The sequence below is a fragment of the Microcebus murinus genome, chromosome 17 (assembly GCF_040939455.1).
Source record: "Microcebus murinus isolate Inina chromosome 17, M.murinus_Inina_mat1.0, whole genome shotgun sequence".
Lineage (NCBI taxonomy): Eukaryota > Metazoa > Chordata > Mammalia > Primates > Cheirogaleidae > Microcebus > Microcebus murinus.
Genome location: NC_134120.1, coordinates 9,044,687 through 9,066,931, shown reverse-complemented (window position 1 = coordinate 9,066,931; position 22,245 = coordinate 9,044,687). Strand labels below are relative to the sequence as shown.

The 22,245-nt window shown below is 33.5% G+C and overlaps 2 long non-coding RNA genes across 2 annotated transcripts in view; one reads left to right on the top strand and one right to left on the bottom strand.

The window, feature by feature from the left end:
• Positions 1-13,463, top strand: part of LOC105862217 (uncharacterized) — a 45,925-nt gene extending 32,462 nt beyond the window's left edge. The window contains exon 3 of the long non-coding RNA XR_001149954.2: positions 8,072-13,463. This is a non-coding gene — a long non-coding RNA (uncharacterized LOC105862217). The remainder of the gene's footprint in view (positions 1-8,071) is intronic.
• A 414-nt stretch (positions 13,464-13,877) lies between these two features.
• LOC142861644 (uncharacterized) lies at positions 13,878-21,200 on the bottom strand. Its single transcript, XR_012912866.1, has 2 exons — positions 17,047-21,200; positions 13,878-16,648 (listed from the first exon to the last, which is right to left on the bottom strand). It is a non-coding gene; the product is annotated as an uncharacterized LOC142861644 (long non-coding RNA).
• Positions 21,201-22,245: the final 1,045 nt, after the last annotated feature.

Below are 22,245 nucleotides of genomic sequence, written 5' to 3'. Positions count from 1 at the left end.
TCTTTTTATTTTATATTTTACCCCATATACAGTTGAACACATAGCAAGTAACTCCATGCTTTTTTTTTTTCCTGGATGAATACATAAATAAGCAAATATAGGCTGGGCAAAGTGTCTTACACCTGTAATCCCAGCACTTTGAGAGACTGAGGTGGGAGGATTGCTTGAGCCTAGGAGTTCAAGATTACAGTGATCCATGATCGTGCCTCTGCACTCCATTACAGGTGACCCTACCTCTAAAAAAATAAAATATAATACAATAATATGCAAATTTGTTAGGGGGAATGCATTCTAAAACACCTTGAAAAAAATTTCTTTGCCAAAATAATTGAACTACTTTCTCCCAAGCAGTCTGTGAAATCAGGATCAGATGAGTCCCTACATATAGGCAAATATTTCATATATATGTTAATACAGAATAACAGCTATATCCCAAAAAGATGTTACCACTAAACTAGGCTTTTTGAAAATAAATGTAATAAAATTCAATTGTTGCCTCTATGAAATAAATAAATCGCTGTGTTGCCGTCAGTAAAAATGATGTTCTGTAAGTCTTTGTAGGCCACATGGCTGAGCCTTTTCTTGTTACATTTTGAAGCAGAAAGCTTGCTCCTTGTCACCTTCAATTTGACATTTTACAGGAACTAACACAAGTCAGGTAGAGAAACATGTTACACATTGTTTGCTCCCCTCTAGCTGACCACACCAGTAATCTTAAATGTCAACAATGTCAGATTTCAATTTTGTTGTTCACTGAATCACCACACTGTGGATTGAAACACTGATCTCTAGCACTTTTATTGTTCTAAACATTTCCTATGTGATGATTAAAAGAAAAAAAACAACAACACTCGACTTGCTTGACAGCTGGCTTTATTTTACCTCTGTTTAAACATAGTACTTTAAACTTCTCATTGAATCGGGCAGATGGAGTAAAGCAATCGCCCGTGTAATAATACAATATGTATAATATTAGAAGGCAATCAGCTCTCTGGATTGGCCGTTAGTATTTATTTAGTTTCTTTTTTTTTGGTTAAGGTGCCTTTTATGTAAAATATACTGTATGAGATATGGATTGGTTACAAATATGAATGACACAAATGTCTGTTCTGAAGGATTATAATTTACTGTTTGTCAAAAAAGAATATAAATTTCTTCCCCCAAACATGTTGATTTTTAATGTGGGAGCTTATTTCTATGCATTAGTTCATAGAACAAAATACAGGATGTCTTTCTTCATGCATCTATTTTGCAAGCTTTCTTAACCATATGTTCAATCAAATCTTTACTAATTTCAACAGCAATGACTTTGTAAATCTCTATATGTGTTCACATGTCTCATTCAATTACTAAAATGCATAATTAGATTTAGATGTGACATCATGCTTGTTGATTCCTTGAGCCAGGGATAGGAAATTCTTGAAAGAGAGATTATTATGACCCAATTCCCCTACTCGTAAAATTTGGCTCTAATTTGTTGTAGAACCACCAGATAACAGTATAATGCTCGACCATTCAACAGAAATGCCAAGAAACAAGAAATACAGACTCATTTACAAAAACAGAACTCTTGTACTGAAAATAGTATGTAATTATAGGAAGAGATAGATTAATGAATTTGGGAGCCAAATTACTAAAGTACTTTACATAGTAATTGCTGTTAAAATAGAAAACTATTCTACAGATATTTCATTCATTTAAGTATTCAATATATATGTATTGAACACCTAATGTGGTTTCATACACTTCTCCAGGGGCTGGAGAGAATGAAGAACAAGGCAGAGATGGCTCCTGTCCTCTTAGAACTTACATTTGTGAATGTGTGTGGGGGGTCCGGGGGAGGCTAATGCAGTGTGTGTATATGGGGGTTATTTGTTTATGATTATTCAAATAATTAGAAATCATAATTAATATTGCAAAAGAAATATGTAGAGTGCTTGATAAAACATAGCAGTGAGGGGCTGTCTTCTCAAAGAGTGATATTTAATCTGAGACCTGAAGGATGAAAAACAGAACCAGATAAAAGATGATAAAAGTGTTCAAAGGTGTTACATGGAATGGGAAGCAACAGGAGTACTCAAAATAATTTAATACATAGTAAGAGAGTTGCTTGCTTTGCAAGAATCTGTTTCCCATTTCAGGACTACTCCTAACTAATCCTGGCCATGAGATAATTTCTTTACAAAGCAGAGAAAAAGTGGTTTCACAACTGATAGTAGAAAGAATAAATAAAAATTATTCGTTCAGCAGTGGATGTGGTGCTCCCGGTTGTCCTTGCACTTCGGTAATGCGTAACTAGCCTGTGCCCTTAGTGAAAGGTTTTTCTGTCACCAGTGGTCTCAGAGTCCACAGATGCCATCTGTGGGATCCCATCCAGTATGAGATACTCTTCATCACTTTAAATAGCCATATCTATAGGTTACTGATTCATTATTACTCAACCTGACACATAAGACACAAAATACAGCAATTACCACATGCACAAGCTTCTCACTGAAATCAGTTTCCCTTTCCTGTTTGAGAATTTATTCACTGTCATGCAGATCTCTGAGTGAATATTTTTCTAGAGCTGGTGTTAAGGCATCTCCACACTGAAATTCCTTTATCTTTTTTGCACTGTAGCATTCAGATATTGCTTGATAACTTGATACGGAGTATGTTGTGGTTTTGCACTAAAATATTATTACTAAAAGCAACATCAAGTGCTAAATGTCCCTTTGTAGGTTAAAAATAAAATTTTAGACACTCTTTATTAGATAACAATACCAAACTAGGAATATTTAAATAGGAATAAAATTAAAGTAAAAAAAAACCAAAAGGATATAAATGTTAATTCATGACATAAAATTTCTTACACTCAGAATGAAACACAAAATGTAATTGTCACTTATATCACTTATTCATCACCTTGTTGCCTATGTGCCTATGCCTCCATGGCAATAGCATCCAAAAAGTTAATGTATCAACATTTTTCATGCTACTACATCGTCCTGTGAGCCCAAATTGGATCTAATATAATTAAGAGCTATCTCACAGAGCATCTAAGGATACAGGTATATGAATCCTAGGTGTGCCATTTATCTCTGAGTTGGATAGAAACATCATCATTATGGAGAAAAATAAGTGTGTGTGTGTGTGTGTGTGTACCTATATATTTTCCCCTAGCCAATCTCTATATTGATCAAATTGAACAATTTTATTCTCATAGTTTTTATGAAGAAAAAGCTGCCTATTGGTTTAAAAGGAACAAAAAGGGAACAAGTGGCATGGATGGCCCAGACTTTTACTTTTCTACCATTGATTACTGTTTTGGGTTTTATGTTTTAAGTACTTGAAAAGATGCTAGTTACAGCTCCAGGACCAAGGCTTTGGTGGTTATTCAAAATAAAAACAATAAATTTGTTACTTAGTGTTCACATCCTCATACAAACGAGTGTTCATGGCAGCAAATGTCACTATATCATCAGAGTTTCAGCCACCTCTGGTACCACCACACCACCCTACGCCGATCCCATTTTCAGAAGCACAGGTTAAACTTCATTGTCAAATAGTTTTACAATAGAAACAGGATGTATCAGTTCTCACTGACTTATTGACTTCTAAAATCCTCATGTTAGAAACCAGACATAAATGAACTCATCACTATTTTCTACCCTAGGAAGATAAAGTTTAATAACACTGAGAACAAAACGATTTGTGATTAGCCTCCAAACAATTTGTACCAGGTTATAACTGTTTATTGTCTATCAAAATAATTAAAGCTCAGATTCAGATTATAATTTGTTCTCCTTTTGGTATTTGCCACAATAAGATGGCACAAACTGAACTTTAAGACATTCTCTATGTGCCATTTATGAAGTTTGGGTTAAAAGCAATTTGAACACAATGTGGTCAACTTAAAGAACAAATAATGGGAAGACGTGGACAAGTGGTATTTACTGACATAAGGATAATAGAGATACATTACTAAAAAGAGAATGCAGAACAGGCAGGTCACAGAAAGGCCAGGAATGAGGGAATTATTCTATATTTAAAGAATAATTGTCAATTAATTCCTTGAGAAGCCCACATCCAAATAAGTAGACTGTTATTTCTTGAATTATAAAAGCTAATATAAATTTCAGAAAGACAATCTGATTAACATTTTTACCCAAAGTGAAAGCAATGTGAAAAAGAAGTCATAAAGAAAAACCAAGGTGTTAATTAATCAAGGTGAGAATGAAAAATTCAAAGAAACTGACTGATGCTTAACCAAACTCAATGCCTTTACTCTGTGTTACATGCATCCCAGTGTGATAAAAATCTTTAAAATAGCTGTATCCTAAACCTAAACCTTATCCTAAACCTTAATATTTAACCATGTCCCTTTTGTAAATCTTTTAAATTTAAGTTATAAATGTTCAAAAGATTATGAGGTGGGAAAAAGAAAGCTGTTTATTCATATTTGATTTATTTATTTTTAAAAAATATATAACACATAAGAGATGGGATTCCACAGACCGTAGTGACATTCAAGTAGTTCATGAATATCAGAATTCAAGAATCTATGCCCCATTGTCAAAAGCTGTGAAGGTTTTGAGGTATTACCCTACTGCAGGCTAATAAGTAAGCCTGCTACAGTTCCATGGATGCTTACAGAACACATGAGACTGCAGGATCATAGATAGAGGCTAGTTTAATACCCATGGCAATAGCAGTAGGCAGAATATCAGTATTTGCACTATTTCCCTGAGTCTCAGTTCTGACAGTGTGAAACCAATAGGTTCAGATGTTGCTTGCACCACACAGTGAGTTGTATGACAAGAACTCAGAATTTAGGGAACATTAATCTTTTATACTCATCAGTAAGCATGCCTTACTGTTGCCTGCAGGGAAATAGCATCTTTATTATATTGGACGCTAATAAACCTGCCCTTTATTCTATAGGGAAATATTCTCTAATTTCCAAGGCTGTTTTCTATACAGATATTATTTGAAAGGTACTCCAGAGCAAAGGCCATCAGTGCCTCTTCTTACAAGACTTTCAGAAACTTGAGATAGCCATGGAGGATTGTCTTCCAATAGCTACTCCTAAAATACTCAAGTCTCAAAGTGGGACTCTCCTTTCTCCTCCCTAGTGGTATAGCATCCTGCGTATACCCTAATCAAGTAAATCTTACACAGCATTGCAATTTTCTGTTTATGAGCTATTAAAATCTATGGGAGATCATTATTTGGACTGAGGTCCTACACTAGGCCCTAACAGACCAGACCAAACCAAAATGGTCACTCATGCTTAATGCCACATAATCAAACTGAAACTTTACAGAGAGGATAGGTCTCAAAACAGGTCAGTTTTTCTTGAAATCAGATTTCAGTCTACCTGAGTCAGCATAATAAGGAAGCCCCTTCTGCTTTTAATCTTACAAAAAAGTAACTGGAGGTAACCTGAGGTTCATCATTTTTTTTTTCTATTGTTCTGTTTCCTTGTTTCTACTTTACAAACCCCAAGGTATTTCCCAAAGGGAACTCTCATTCTATTTTATAGAATGAAGGCTGCCTTTATTCATGAATCACAAATAAAAGCCAACTAGATCTATAACTAAATCTGTTGTAAATGTTGTCTTTTGGTACTGGTTAAATACAAATATCACTACCATTACAACTATCACTCATATCTGTCTCTCTTATTTTCATCAAAATTCTGATACAAAATAGACCCAGTCAATATTTTTGTGTACATTAATAAAAGAATTAGTGATGGGTTAATATTTGATACATAAAACAAAACAAAATAATGCCTGCATTAACTTCCCCAGGGGAAGAAAATAATTTTTTTTAAAAAGGAATCTAGGTTACTAATGAGAAATTTTAACTATAAATTGTAGATACTTTCAATAAAAGTAATTCTTAGTAGATAGTCTTCAGTGATAAAAGATAACCAACAGTTTCAATCTCTTTTGATTACAAATATATTAGCAAGGACTCAGTTCAAAGATGCAAAATTCTTCAAAGACAAAATTCAACTTCAAAGAATCACAATGTGCTCATAGAGGGTGTCTTTTTTAAGGATTTGTCAAGTCTTAGATGAGTTTTTGTAAAATATAATCAGTCTTTTAAAGTTAGCAAATAGACAAGCATGAGAAAAGAATATGTACTTCTAAATGCCTCACAGGGGCATCATACTGCAATACCAGTAAAGTATAAAATAGTACATTCCTGCAAAACTTATTAAATAAATAAAAATTATATAAAAAATTTGTTGAAGGTCATTAACATCATTTATTTTTTCTTCCTTTTATATTTTTTTAAATGACACAGGAGAAATAACAAGGCCACTAACACCAGAAAGTCTGTATACCGAAAGACTTTGTTAGTAGCAGCCAATGTACAAAAAAAATCCAAGAGTTTTCAGCATGTGCCCCATAGTACAAGAGCAATCAGGGCCACATGTTTATAAATTAAAATCACCATCAGCATGTTAGTCCAATTTTGAAAATAGATTAATTTCATCTTTCAGGGTTACATATATCCATCCCTGCAATATTTTATTTCCTTATTAAGGGCACTTGTCTGAATATTGCAATCATTATAGCCAGAGGTAGATCAGTGGTTTTGGGTTGCTTGGGGAGTGGGTGGTGGTTATTTTCAAGTGTCAACTGTTACTGGAATGTTTACATCGGACATAATAATGTAAATAATTGTCACCATAAAACTACTTTCTAGAATGTAAAATACAGAAAATGGAGGAGAGCTATTTTTTAAACATGTCCATAGGAATGTACAAAAGTGGAGATTATTGATATGCTTATATACTCATCCACATCACAAGACCATTGTGTGTGTACAGATTTCTCTCGTTGGAGAGAACTAGAGAGGTTTTCCTTTTCAGTTCACCATTAAAGAGAGAAAACTACTCAGAAACAACCCTCCACAACAACAAAATAATATTTTGTTCACCGTGTATATTCTGGTGTTTGTTTTCAGTAATCCACATGAAAGGATAACGGCAGTGAAATCTGAGCTACATTAAAGGCACAATTGTATTGTTCAGCTTTATGTTTTAATTTGCATTAAAATTTCCTGAGCAGTCTAAGGCTCTGAAAGCCAAAAGGATGTACCTGCAAGAAAAAACTCTGCCCCCATGGACGTACATGTCCTCTGGTCAGTATGGGACGCTCCAAGCCTGAATTATCCAAGAACTCTTCCTCTCAGCTCTTATCCAGGTAGCTGCCACCATCCAATGGCACTTCCAGAGATTGTCCCAGTTTGTCCTCACTGTCTATCAGATGCCCTTGCCTTTAATCTAGTATCCTCAGATTTAGTAACTCCTATCACTGTATTCTCACCACTTCCCCCGGATTATCTCTCAAAGCAAATTCAGCTAAATGCGTCCCACTATTTCTGAAGCCTGATTACCAGATAAGAGTAGACTTCATTTTTCCTATGTCTTTGCATAAGAGTGCAAAACTCTGAATGGTTCTGCCATGTTTGTTATACTGGTTTTTCAAGCTTCAGAAAATCATATCCTGAGTATTGGCAGTAGGTATACAATATAGGCTTGCTTTTTATTAAGATATAAATATGTGCCCCTTTTTGAAATTTCAGTTATAAGTAGATGTTACCAGCACACTAAGGATAAGAAATAAAATATAAAGATGTAAAAGTAGTTGGAATATCATTGCCACTACTTGAGTTGAGGAATTAAAGCCTTGGCCTTGTTAATTCCTTTCTGTAAACTCTTCAAAGGTTGGATGATTTCATCCTACCAAGAATCATTATAATTATCATTACTATCATACAGTCAAGTGTAACACCTCTATTTCCAGAGCCGTTAATAATAGTAGCAAATAGTCAAGCCAATATGATACTTAAAAATATTACATTATCTCACTTGATTTGCATTCATGTCTAAGGTTAAAGATTCTACATAATAATTACTACTATTCATTAAGCAAGTCACACCATTTCAAAAAAACAAGATAGAAAAACCTATATATTTCTATTTCCCCAGTACACATTAGTTTTTTTTAATCATTCAAGGAATATGATATTAATTTATTAATCTAAATATTGTTTATATGTTTTCCAGAGATAGATAAGGTGGAGTATCAATATCTTTTCTGGGGATCCTAAAAAGGCATTGAAATAGGAGGACTACAGGGAAGGTTTATCCTACATCTTCAAAATGTGCCCAGGAAAGTCTGTACTGGAAGCAAGATTACATTCAAGGACACTGTCACCAGGGGCCTCTTTGAATCAGCGTCAGGATGCAAGTTTGATGTTCTCTCCATGCTGTGAGTAACCTCTGATTACCAGATCACAGATCTTCCAAATTGATTTGGGAAGTATTTATTCTTTTGTCTGAGAATTCTTGGCTGCTCTAGAATGAAAATTTTAGGGCATAAACTGAGGAGCTATTCCCATGTTGTTCACTATGAAGAATCAAGCTGGACCAAAAACATTCATTATCTGTGCACTCAAAGTGGTTCCTGGCTAATATTACATAGAGACCCGGCATGTAACAAAGAATCTGGTTATAGAAATAAATGCTTTTAATGAAAATATCATTTCTATGTAATAATAAGAAACACTGCTTTATTTCCTTTTGCTCATTTTGGTTTTTGTGGCTTTAAACTAGAATGTACTAAATGTGCCTAATAATTTTTAGAGAATCTGTTGTTGGAAACAGCTTTAATAAAAATAAAATGTGTGCCTAATTTTCACACAAACCATAATAAGATCATACTAAAGTAAAGAATACACTTGCACCTTGTGGGGCAATAATTAGAAACTAGAACCTGGAAAACTATAAACGTTGTTATGTAGAACTGTAAGTTTCCCTTGAAATTGGATTTGAACGTAAGTAAACCAAATATAGTAGATGTTTTAATGCAAGACAATGCAGCCAGCTAAATTGTAAAACTACTGTATTTAATTATTTTTGGTTTTTCATTAAGAGAAACATGTTTTTCCAGCAGAGGATAGCAGAACACACACATATTCATACATACACATAAAAACACACCTATGTTCAAATCTTCCACTAATGTCATCTTTTTGTTTCTCTCCCTCACAAGAACACACAATTTTAAATAATATATAAGCATATAAATACATACAAATACATATGAATACATGATAAACAGATTTATAAATACAAAAAAGAGGTGATTCATGGAAAAAAATAAAATTGACTTTTAATTCTTATGATCCTATATAAATTTGTTAAGTTTATACATACATATATATACATATACACACCCGTACCCAGAGGGACGGATATATAAATCAAATTTACAATGTTGGACCCGAGCTATAATTGGGACACACTTGTGAAAATGCAGGACCAGAGTGACAGAAGCCAGATTTCAAGAAAGATTTTATTATAAATCAAGGAATTGGCTACAATAAGCAAGCCTCAGCAATAAAACTTGTGGAACAGAGGGCAGTCTGATATTTTGACAACTTGGCTACTACTTTTTGAATCCTTTCCAACACTGTCACCTCAGAAGTGTGTATGCATCTTGAGAAGACTATATAAAAGCAAATCTAAAATAACTGGCTCACTAAGTTGTGTGGCACCACACAGCTCAGTACTCATACCGTGGAACTCTTTCAAGAGGGAGACACAGAAGAAAGAGAATCATTCTTCTTCCCAATTTACCACAGCTCTGGTCAGTCTATGGTACCATGAGGATGGCAAGTCTTGGTAGGCATAACAACATAAACACTTCCTGAGCACTAGACATATATAATATTAAACAGCATGCCAATCAACAATCAGCTATCAATCAATCAGTTACCAATAATAACTGATATTATTTCAGTTAAACCTATTTAAATTAGATTTATGTCAACATTTATAGAAGCAATTTACCCATCTGAAAAAGTACCTTAATACTGTCTTATAAACCAGTAAGGCAGAGGAAGATGAGTTATAGTTTCCATTATATTCTATATATTTTAGAGAAGCATTTTTCTTAATTATTACTTGTTATGATGTTAACGCCTTTTCCCACAATTGTAGATATGGAGCATAATATAAAATGTCAGAAAAAGAGTCCATAAAGATCTTCTTGTCCAAACCTGTAATTTACAGTTGAAAAAGTTACAGGACTAACAAGGTCAAATTGTACACTAAGTTAAAAATATTAGTAATAATGATAAGGAAAAAAGAAGCAAGAAGAAAAGGAAAGAGAAAATTTGTGGAGATATATATATATATGTATATATATATATATAATATGGAAGAACATTTTGTTAAGTTCTCTTCATTTTTCAAATACTCAGAACACTGGATGAATTTTTTTAAAAAGATTCAAACATGTTCTATATATAATCTTCAATAAAAACTTCCTTTAGAAAAGAAGTCCTTGTTTCATTAGGGAAAACAGGGATTTCATTTCTTTGCCTGTATTTGTATTTTACAACAATGCTATCCAATCTACAGAGAAAGAAGAATCATTGAAATATTGCCAACTGTGTAGACTCTTTATATATCTTGTTAGGAATTCTCCATTTCCTCATGCAACTTCACCACTAGACATAATGCAAAATCTTTTTCTGTTCCCTTTCATCTAAGCTGCCTAAAGTGTTTCTGTTTTATTGCTGTTTTGCTTTTAGCCTACCAACCTGAAATTTATTACTTACCATTCTTGCTTAAATTTATAGTTGACCCTTGAACAATATAGGTGTTAGGGGTGCTGAACATCTGCACAGTCAAAAACGCACACATAACTTCTATATATCCCCAACAACTTAACTACTAATAACTTATTGTTGACTGGAAGCCTTACCAATAATATATTTGATTAACACATATTTTGTGTTGTTTGAATATATGTATTATATACTGTATTCTTATAATAAGGTAAGATAGAAAAAAGAAAATGTTATTAAGAAAATCATCAGAAAAACAGAATACATTTACTATTCAATAAGTGGAAGTGGATCATCATGAAGGTCTTCATCCTCATTATCTTCACACTGAGTGGGATAAGGACGAGGAAGGAGAGGAAGGGGTTGCCTTACTGTCTCAGAGGTGGCGAGAGTGGAAGAAAATCCATGTATAAACATAGATATGCAGTTCAAATTTGTGCTATTCAAGAGTCAACTGTACTTTATGTTTGCTTATATTTACTTTAAAATTTTATATTGGTTTAAATAGTTCACTTGCTAGTGAACAGAATAAAATGAGAGCAACTTCAGAAATCAGATTTATTCCTTCAAGTAAAGGAAGTCCAGAGATAGATGGTCAAAGGCTGATATTACAGGCAATTCTGTGAAGTCACTAACCAAGAATCTTTCCATTTTTCTTCTCTGATGTCTTTAGTATTTGGCTTACATGCCCAAGATTATACCATGATTTAGGATGGTTGCTAGAACTCAGGGTATCCAGTCAAGTTAAGAACTGTAATTACAGATTTTCCTAAACCACAAGAAAACATACAGAGACCTGCTGCAGAATTTATGTTATTTGATATTTATTGCCTTGGATTGCAGATATATGGCAACTAGTCTAATTAATGAAATCCTTTGGGAAAAAAATATTTAAAATCAGCATGGTAGAAGAGGAAGATAATTTAATTGTGTGAAATTATTTTGAGGCTTGAAAGTGCAAAAAAACAAAAATCACTACACAATGCAATTTAAGAAGCTGTTCTTTTAAGGAAAGACCAACACAGACTGAAAAATGTAAACTAAACAAAAATGAGAAATAGACTTTCGTTAGACTCAAACTTCAGGTAGACTCAACGGTATAAATTAAAGGCACCATGTACTTTCCTTTCATAAATGGATTCAAATGTGAAATAAGAAATTTAGTCAAAAATATATGTTGAAATATAAAATCTATAATTTTATAATCAAATTTTACAGATACTTACAAAGAAGTAAATAACTTTTGACTCTAGAAAACAGTCTCTAAAAGAAGTATAAGATCAAATTTCCTCTGTTCTCTAAGAAATAAGAGCTGACAGATAAGAACACATGTAAACTTATGCTACAAGTGAAAGGGCTATTGGAAGATCCAATTTACCATATTGATAGGGAACATAACTATCAAAGACTGTTCATAACTATCAAAAACTGTTATGTCATGTTGACGAAAAAAATCAGTATTCCACAAACTCCTTGTCATTTTTCTTAACTTACAAGCAGCATTGCCTCCATATAGACACAGATAACAATATACTTTCATAGACATAGAGCCACTCTATTCACAATTAATTCCCCTTCATAGAACAGTGAAAAAGGGTTGAGATTGCTGGAAAAAACTAAGAAAGTAGGCAAATTATAATAAGTATAAAAGGGAAATGAGAGTAATTTTGTTTTACAGTAAAACATTTGATTGTATAAGAAAATATAAGAAATAGCAAAAGACAAATTTTTGTGTGTGTTCAGTTGTAGAAAGTGTGAGAGGAAATTTATTTTATTTTCTCTAGTTTACTAGAACTATTTGTGTAATGGAAATTTTTAACAATTCTAAATACCTTTCAACTTTTAACATGGACCTTCACTTCAGAAACTACTATCAAAGAGAACATTCCTTTCTTTTATGTGACACAATCTATAAAATTTTAATAAGAATGATCTACTCTGCAAATAGAACTGCCAGATAAAATATATTAGAACCTTTTAAAATTCATCTGCACATAATCAGATTATGGCTGATCTAGAAATTAGAATCCTTACATTATATGCAAGACAATAAATTAACAAAGAATTATCCAGAGTCTTAGAATCCCTATGGAGAAAAGACTAATGGCCATAGATAGAATAATTGGAGCAAAATCCATAAAAATACAGATTGATTTTTCTCAGATCAATGTAAATATATTTTACATAGATATGAAGAGGTTTAGATCCTGCTCTTAGGGCATTAAGTCAAGGCCCATATCAAAGACTCATTGACTATAATAACTGATCCTATGATCATGAGCTAAAGCTTCTTGCCTCAGAGCAATTAGAATCCCCAACTAAATTAGTCAAAAGACCTTCACTTCTTGTACTAAGATCATCTTTAAACACAAGGCTCTTATACTTAGTGAACTTCTTTGAGTAATGAAAATTCTATTTTTACTAATTAATTAATTATAAATTATTATTACTTTTTCTTCCCTTACTGCCATTCTCTTGCAGAATACTTTTTTTTTTTTAAATTTCAGCATATTATGACGGTACAAATGTTAAAGTTACCTATATTGCCCATGTCCTCCCTGCCCCCTCAAGTCAGAGCTTCAAGCCTGATCATCCCTCAAATGCAACTCTATAAATCTTATACAAGGAAGAAGATTCTCATGATTGTGTTTTCCATAGTTAGAGAATTATCTGTGCCCAGGAAAATTTTTGGTTCATCACATACCAAAACAAGTTTTAATGTTTTTCTTCATGGCAATTATTTTAAAAATAAAAGGAGTTAATATTATGCTGGCTATGCATAATTAGTTTATTGCAGAATCCCATTTCTTGTCAGGAGAAAAAATGGTCAATGCTGGTCCTTTCTAGGATATGTCAAATTGTCATAAATAAATGAACAAAATATACATGATGGAAGTAAACACATTTTTAGCAATAGCTGTGTGATGCCTTTTACTATAAGTGTAAAAATCAATAATAAAAAGATATCTGGAGAAAAAGTTTTAGCTGATTATCATACTAAAGAGGCTGCTCTGACTAAATCTTTATGCAAGAACCTTTAGCAGAACATAAACACAAAGCCATAGGGAGCATCAAAAATTCCATCATATGTATGTAATTACACTGGGAATGATTGGGTTGTGAAATTCACAAAGCTAAGATCTGGGAAAGTTAGAATAGCCACCTGGCTGCCTTAGATAAAACCTCAAATGAACACACAGAAAATCTTTCTTGAAACAACACAGTAGAGACTCATGTAATGCTAAGTAAACACTGTTTATTAAGATAGCGGAGCATATGGAATTCATGACTTCTCTGTGACTGATATAATTCAGGAAAAGTAAGAATGAGATTGAATTAGAGCCATGTCCTAAAATATTCTTTCAGTTACTCCAGATAGATTCACATAATTTCTTTTCTCTAAGGCTATGGAGATGTCCTAACGATACTTTATTTATTTTCTGGACTGGTTGGACCATTTTCCTGTAGAAAAACAGCAAGCCTCACAATGGTTAAACAAAAATAGATTTGGTGTTTTCCAGCTGGGAAATTCTAGTTAATCTATCCAGGGATAGACAAACATATTTTTATTGGGACAGTTGTTTATGAATTATGCAAGGATTTGTCTCTTACTCAAAAACTTAATTATCCTTATCACCCAGAACATTCTAGAAAAGTGAAAGAATAACTAAAACTAAAATTAGCTAAGCTCTCTGATACCACTGAATTCCTATGGGTTAAAGTACTACCCGTAGTTCATATAGCCCTGTGGTCTTACCTCTTAGATATTCATTGGTTATTTCTTTATGAATTAGTCACAAACAGGCCCCTGCAACTAGAAAAATTATCATTTATGTTTGATTTAATCAATTTAAATGCTGATCTAGCTACTCACAGTAGAGAAATAATCAAATGTAATTACTCCTACCATTAACAAGTAGAGATTGCTTTTCTTCAAATACTACCAAGCCAGTTCTTCCAAGACCTAAATCCAGGTGAACTAGTATCCTGGAAGAGATATTGGAGAAAGATCACTCACAAACCTGCTGGGAGAAGACTTAAATAAGAGCTATCACATGGACCAAGGCTTGTGATTCCTCTGAGCCAGGAGCCCAAGAACTGGGAAAACACTTAAAAATCCAGCCACAGACAGGACCATGACACTATCTCCAACATAAAAGTCAAATTTCATGAAATTAATCCTTAAATACATATTTCTTAATGAAAATGACCATATATACAACAAAAATTGGACATTATATCTATTCAATATTTTAAACTCTTGTTCTTGAGAAAAATTTTACAGGCAATTGATACACAAAAGGTAACTAACACAAGATATCTGACAAAAAGCAGACAGGCATCATATGTAGTTCTACCTAAGACTATTGGAAAACTATTCTCCTATGTGCCACACCCTCATTTGCGATGTTTTTATAAAAAACTTATTTTTGGTCATACATTTCCTCTTTATTGATTAAGACTATAACCTAACTTTGTCCTTTTTTTACATTAATAATAATAACAACAGTTTTAAGCTTTAATAGGGAAGATCACTACCCCAATTCAACTTTCCTGAGCTATCGCTAGGCAGCCAATATGAAATATAGAGTTACTTTTCACTAATGTTAGCAATAATAATACTTGTCTCACTGTGTCTATGCTGCTATAACAAAATACGCTGCTATAACCAAAACTTAGACTAGGTATTTTATAAACAATAGTTATGGAGGCTGGGAAGTCCAGGATGAAGGTGCCAGTGGATCTGGTCTCTGCTAAGGGCTTGCTCTCTGCTTCCAAAAGGGTGCGTGCCTTCTTGCTGTATACCCACATAGCAGAGGGGAAAGAGGACCCAAGAGACCTTCTCAAGACTTTTTATCAAGGTTCTAATCCTATCCACAAGAGTGGAGCATTCACCTCCTGAAGGCCATACCTCTTAATACTATTGCCCTGAGGATTAAGTTTCAACCCAAATTTTGGAGGGACACAAACATTCAAACCATAGCAATACTTTCTTTAGCTAATACAGAAATACAGAAAAATATCCTTTCTCTCCAGAAGGGGAATACACTGATGCTTGGGATGTAATAGTTACTGTTTATCATGATGACACCAAGAAAACACTATAGTCCAGCTCCAGTAAGGTTAATTGCATCTCTTTTGCAGCTTGGGTGGGTTATCTACATGGGAGATTAGCCTTCTCAATGCTAATTAGGGATTAAGGATAATTGTTTTTTGGAGTTAGTAGTTATACTCTCCAGCACTCTCCAAAAGAATCCAAAGAGATAAAACCTTTTTTGGTTAAATTACTAAGGATATCAATTTCATTCATCGTAACTGGATAATTCAAAGTAGTTATCAAAGTTCATTCCTAACTTTGGTTGAAATAATAAATAATAGACTACTAAACCAACAAACATTAAATTTCCTAAAGCCAAGTAGTAATGGATAGTAGAATAAATTTGAATTATCTTTTCACCAAATAGATGGTAGCCTGAACCACTGACAATATTTCATCTAATACATAATATGCAATTTAATGGTAATTCAGTTAAGGTGAAATAATTTTTATATAAAAGAAGAGTGAATCTGGCTATCTAAAACAGACCCAGGAAGTCCTTTTGATGGGTTATTTCAGGCAGATGTGGGAGATTTTGAATCATGATCTTCAATGTCTCTCTTCTTATAATCATAAACTTACGTCTTATCGTTGTTCAATGTCTGTTGTCCTAAGTTTGAAATGTCCTGTGTATCAAATCTACTGACAGATGACTCAACAGATCATTTAAACAGAACAAAGACAATGACATGCTGCTGATTAATGTTCAAACTGAAAGTCATATTTCTGCAGACAGAACTGTATCTTCAATAGGAATCACAACATGATGAGGATCTGGACAATCCTTGATGATCTTTCTGCAGCATTGGCTGAGCAAGGACTAAAAAGACGGCACAAGAATTTTTGAAAGTTCGCACATTCTAGGATGAAACTGAATGTTCTAAAGCCAGCAGAGTTTTTTAAACTGATCTGTCAATTGAAAACACAACAAAATGAACAAAAGCTCTCTTAGTAAACATGACCTATCTTAAACTAACAAATCAGCAATACTCTCTTGCTTCTGAAAGCCAGCCAGGCAGGAGTACACTCATTCAAATACACATATTTCAGAATGCCAGCCATCAAAAAGTCTCACATGAACAATGATGCTTCTACTCACTTAATAAGATAGTCTTGACCTCCACACTTCCCCTAAACCTGTACAAGGTCAGAAGTCTCTTCTATTGCGAGAGACTGTGCTTGACCAGCATAGCTTTCCTTTACTGTAGTAGGCAGAACATTTTGCTATTTCCTTGTTTCAGATTGGATAATAAGGTATGTATTCATTCTAATGTGGTAACATTCGTGGCGATAATAAAATGACTTACCTTGGACATACTGTGCTGAAGGTCTTTGTGAAACAGCCAGGTAGAAATTTTCAGTAAGCCTATCATCACAACAATACGGTTAGTAATTGAAATCCTTGGAGTTCAGTGAGATCATATAAAAAGAAGAAACTGCAATATGAGAAAAAGACTAATAAGAAGAGCAGAAATTACCATCATTGTAGGGGAAAAATGAAGAGTGGCACCCAGAGGTGTAACTGGACAATCTGAAGATGACAATGACATCCAAATCACAAGAAGAGAGTTTTTTTTAGAGTTGATGTATAATCAACATTTGAACATTTTGCAGTGATAAGTAAAATTCCCAGAATTGTCCACACTGGTGATTTTAGGAAGAACAACTTCAGTGGAGTAATTAATGAAGAAATAACCCAAATTAATGTGCAGTATATGTCAAAATGACTGAAAAAAAGGTAACATGAATATAAATTGTGCTTTTCAAAAGAGTGGCTTCTAAGGGATAAAAAAGAGAATAGACACTAGCTGAAGAAATGGACTTAGTTTTACATTCCATTTAAGAACTTGGATGGATGAACCTGGATGATATTATGTTCAGTGAAATAAGCCAGGTATAGAAAGACAAATACTGCATGGTCTCACTTATATGTGGAATCTAAAAAAGTACAATTCATACAAGTAGAGAGTAGAATGGTGATTACCAGAGGCTGGGGGATGGGAGGGTGGGGGGTTTCCGTCCAAGAATAAAAAATTGTAGTGAGATAGGAAGAATAAGTTCAAGAGATCTATTGTACAACACGGTGACTACAGTTAATAACAATGGATTGTATTCTTGAAAATTGCTGAAATAGTAGATGTTAAGTGTTTTCATCACAGGAAAAAAGTATGTGAGGGAATGCATAGGATAATTATTTTGATTTAATCTTTCTGCAATGTATATACATTTCAAAACATGTTGCACACAATAAATATATAAAATTTTTATCTGTCACTTAATTTTTTTTTTAATGGGGAAAAATAGCATTTGTCATGTAGAGTTTTGTGAGAATTAATACAGTACCTGGCTGCCCTTATGAAGCATTAAATAGCTCATTACAAATGATATAATATGATGTTAAAAAGGTACTTGAGGGCCCAGTTGAAATTGCAACTCTTGAATTTATAATGACATCATACTACCTGGTTACATGATTACTTTTATAACAAGGCAAAGAAATGGAAAACTTTATATTCATCTATGGACTGAATTTTCAGGAATGTGTAGGACAGATACAAAAAAATGAAAGTTCTGTCAAGAGAGTAATTAAAGTTTTGGGCCATAAGAAAAATGAATGGGCCATGAGAAATTTGGAGGAAGGGAAGAAGAACAGAAAATTTAGAAATAAGAGACATCAAGGGATTTGAAGTTATTGTGTGATTAAAAAATAATTATATTTAAATACCTGAATGAAAGTTTTGGAAGGTTAAGGCAACGTGTTCAGAGAGTGTGATATATTTGACATACAATGATATTTGCAATATGGGTGCATTCTGTTATCTCACATATATTCTGGGGTTTTCAAATCAAATATAATACACCCATTGAAAATTCCAATGGGTGTATTGAAAATTGCAGTGGGTGTATATAATATATTTTTTAAAAAGCTATATTTAGATTAATCCACTTCTGTTTGTTTTACTTTTTGTTCAGCTGCTAAAGCTTCTGCCATTTTAAGAAAATACAATTTATATCTGGCTTTCAGGAAAATTGTTTGCAAGAATCCAACTTTAGGAAAATAAAATTGTATCATTCTGCTATTTAAAATTGTATGCCAATATTGTTATAAATTTTAAATTAGTATAAATACAATAATTAATACAAGAACATTTAAAACTAGCAATATCATTGCTTTCTCAAGTGGTTCTAGCAAATTCTGATCAATAAGTATTTTATATTGAATGAATCAAATTTGTTCAGATTTGAGACAAACAGATTTTTAAAAAACTCAAAATCCGGCCTTACTTCACATGCATTCAATATTCCAGGAATGTGTATTTTGTCTCTTCTTTTCAGGCTATGTCATAGGCACCAGGCAAGGATTAGAGTAGGCATTTGTAATCGAGGTCAGTGATTAGCAACTGGAGAAAGATAAAGTGTCAGAACATTGTAAAGTTCTGAGAAGTTTATTTGAATTTCCATCCTGACTCTATTTACTTCTGTCTTCCATCCATCTTGCTCTCATACAGAAGATATCAGAACCTATGGGTGGCACGTAAGATGTTGTATATTTTAAGAAAACATATTCAGGTGATTTGACATGCACCTTGTTAAGAATAACTCCGCCAGTTCCCATAACAGAAACCATTATAATCCAGAAGGTACTTCACTCTAACAACTGCTGATGATAGTTACACTACCAGAAACAAACAAACAAACAAACAAACAAACAAAACAACAAGTATCCCATGACTTTAAAACCTCTACATGTGGCATAATCTATCCTGGACTCTCTACCCAATCAAAATGCTAAACAAAAGAGTAGGTAACACATTTCTCTTCTAATTTAAGGCATTTGAAATCCTGATTTAACAAAGACATAAATCGAAAAAGCAATTATTTAGAACATCAAAGTATTAATGTATACTTCAGTGAATATATTTAACTATTTTTAGCTAAATATTTCATAAATCCTAGTATTACTTAAGTCGAATGCATCCTTACCAAGGGATTGATCAAAATAAGATTGCAGACCACAACTGAGTTTTAATATAATATAATATAAAAGATATTCTTCAAATTTTAAAATATATTACTGAGTTCATTAAAGGAGAAAATAAATTGCAAACTATACCAAATATTTTTAAAGGCATTTTCCATAGAAGGAAAAGAAACACAATTTCTGTAACATTTCTTTAACCTCTAATTGATAGATAATCATGATGGAGCTGATGGTTTCTAAGCCCCTGTATCAAAGCTTCTCACATGTCCACAAAGCCCTACAGTGAATGTCACAACTCAACTTTTAACATTCACTGATGGCCATAAACATATAATTGATACCATTTAAATGGTGACCATTTCTGTTCCTCCAAAGCTCTTTCCTATAATAAAACAGGAAAGGAAAGAAGGATATCATTATGGTTTATTAGCAATCATTTTGCACTTTAAAAGTTTAACAATGTCTAGAGGAAATTTCATGTTAAACTAGCACCTGTGAAATCCTTCCACAAGGATAACTAAATTTTCTTTCATTATAATTCCTTTTTTCTACGTATACAGATAATGATCAGCCAACTATATGCCAGGAAAAAAAAAAAAAAAAACTTTAGCATGCTTTTAAACAGCATCTGCTACTTAGGTATTTAAACTACCACATTTTATAGGAAGTAATGAAACCATTATTTTGGTCCCCTGACATTATGACTTTATAAAAGTGAGACTTGTGCCCAACTTAAGCATTATACAAGGTATCCATTTAACAAAAAACCATTTGTACTCCCTTAATATTTTGAAATAAAAAAAAATAAGAGGCAAAAAAGTAAACTTTGTGGACTCTTACTTGTGACGAATTTCATTTGCGTTTTACAAAAACAAACTTTACAAGTCTATAGTGCAAGGCCAGTGGCAAGATTTTATATGGTTAAGTAAGGAACTCTCATGGACAACTATTATCAGAAAGAATAAGAAATCCACTTTAAGGAAATAATTGACTTCTGTGAAGAGTCTGTGTCAATTAAACAAGCTACAAGACATAGCCATTTGTTCTGATAGATAAACAGATTCCATTTACTACAAACACAGTCTCTGATATGTGATGCAGGGTTTCTATCACCTAAGCCATCTGAGTCAGATCAGGTCCATGGAGCACTCTCTCTGAGCCCTAATATACTAATAATGTTTAGAAAAGCAAATTTCTGCTGGGCATGGTGGCTCACACCTGTAATTCTAGCACTTTGAGAGGCTGAGGCAGGAGGATTGTTTGAGGACAGGAGTTCAAGACCAGCCAGAGCAAGAGCAAGACCCCATCTCTAGAAAAAAATTTAAAAAAATTAGCTGGGCATGGTGGCACCTGCATATAGCCCCAGCTGATCAGGAGGCTGAGGCAGGAGGATCCCTGGAGCCCAGGAGTTTGAGGTTGCAGTGAGCTAAAATGATGCCACTGCACTGTAGCTAGGGTGACAGAGTGAGACTCTGTCTCAAAAAAAAAAAGAAAGAAAGAAAACGAAAAAGAGAACTTTCTACTTCTCAGCCTCTAAGGTGGTTCTAGACAGTGAAGGAGGATCTCAGCTTTCCTACTCATTCATGTATCCCCTTTCCTTTTAGATGCTTGAGATAAGGGGTGTAGGCTATTAAAGTATGGGGACACTTGGTAGGTTATTGATGTTGAATGATCCATCATTTCTTCATCCATCTAAAGATTATCATGTGTTTTAGATAGTTACACTTATTTACAAATTCTTTCCTCCATGATACTGTAAATGGGTCAGGTTCCTTCTTTCCTCTCCTTATCTTAGGTGATTTGATTATACAATAAATATTTATTATTGAATTATATCCTCTCTTCCGGGAGCAAGTAGCAGGAAGCACAATTTAATCTCTTGCACACAAGATACTGATTGACTCAGGTAGCTGGAAGTCGGTGTCACTCAGGGAAGGCTTTGGCCCTGGCCTAATCCAGTTTTATTGTTCTCCGATTTCCTCATCTGGCTCCGCCTCTGTGTGAAGGCTTCATCCTCAAGTTAGCCTCTTGCATGGCAGTAAATGGATGTAGCAATTTCAGGCTGCCCACACACTAGACTTTTCAGAGGTGGGCAGATGAGCAGAACTGTGTGTTTTTTGTTATTGTTTTTGTTTTGTTTTGTTTGAATGTGGCGCACACCTTAAGGATAAGATATTTCTTCCTAGAACCTTCTAGCAAAACTGCCTTAGTGTCACATGGGTATAAATAGGACAAGGAGCCAATTTCTGAACCAATCTTTTTATCAAAGCAGTAGGATTAACTCTGAATCAAGAAAGCCTCATCTTTGGAACTAGTAATGGAGTCAGGTTTCTGAACACTTTCCTTAACAAAAATCAAACAAAAACCTATGCAAAAAATAGGTATCACTGAGATGGAAACTGAAAACATTTTTGATTCTGGATCTTCTTCTTGCAGAAGATTATCAAAAATCTTTATAAGAAATGCATAATCTTAACAAATGACCAGAGTATGAATGAAATATTACAATATTAATGATATTTAC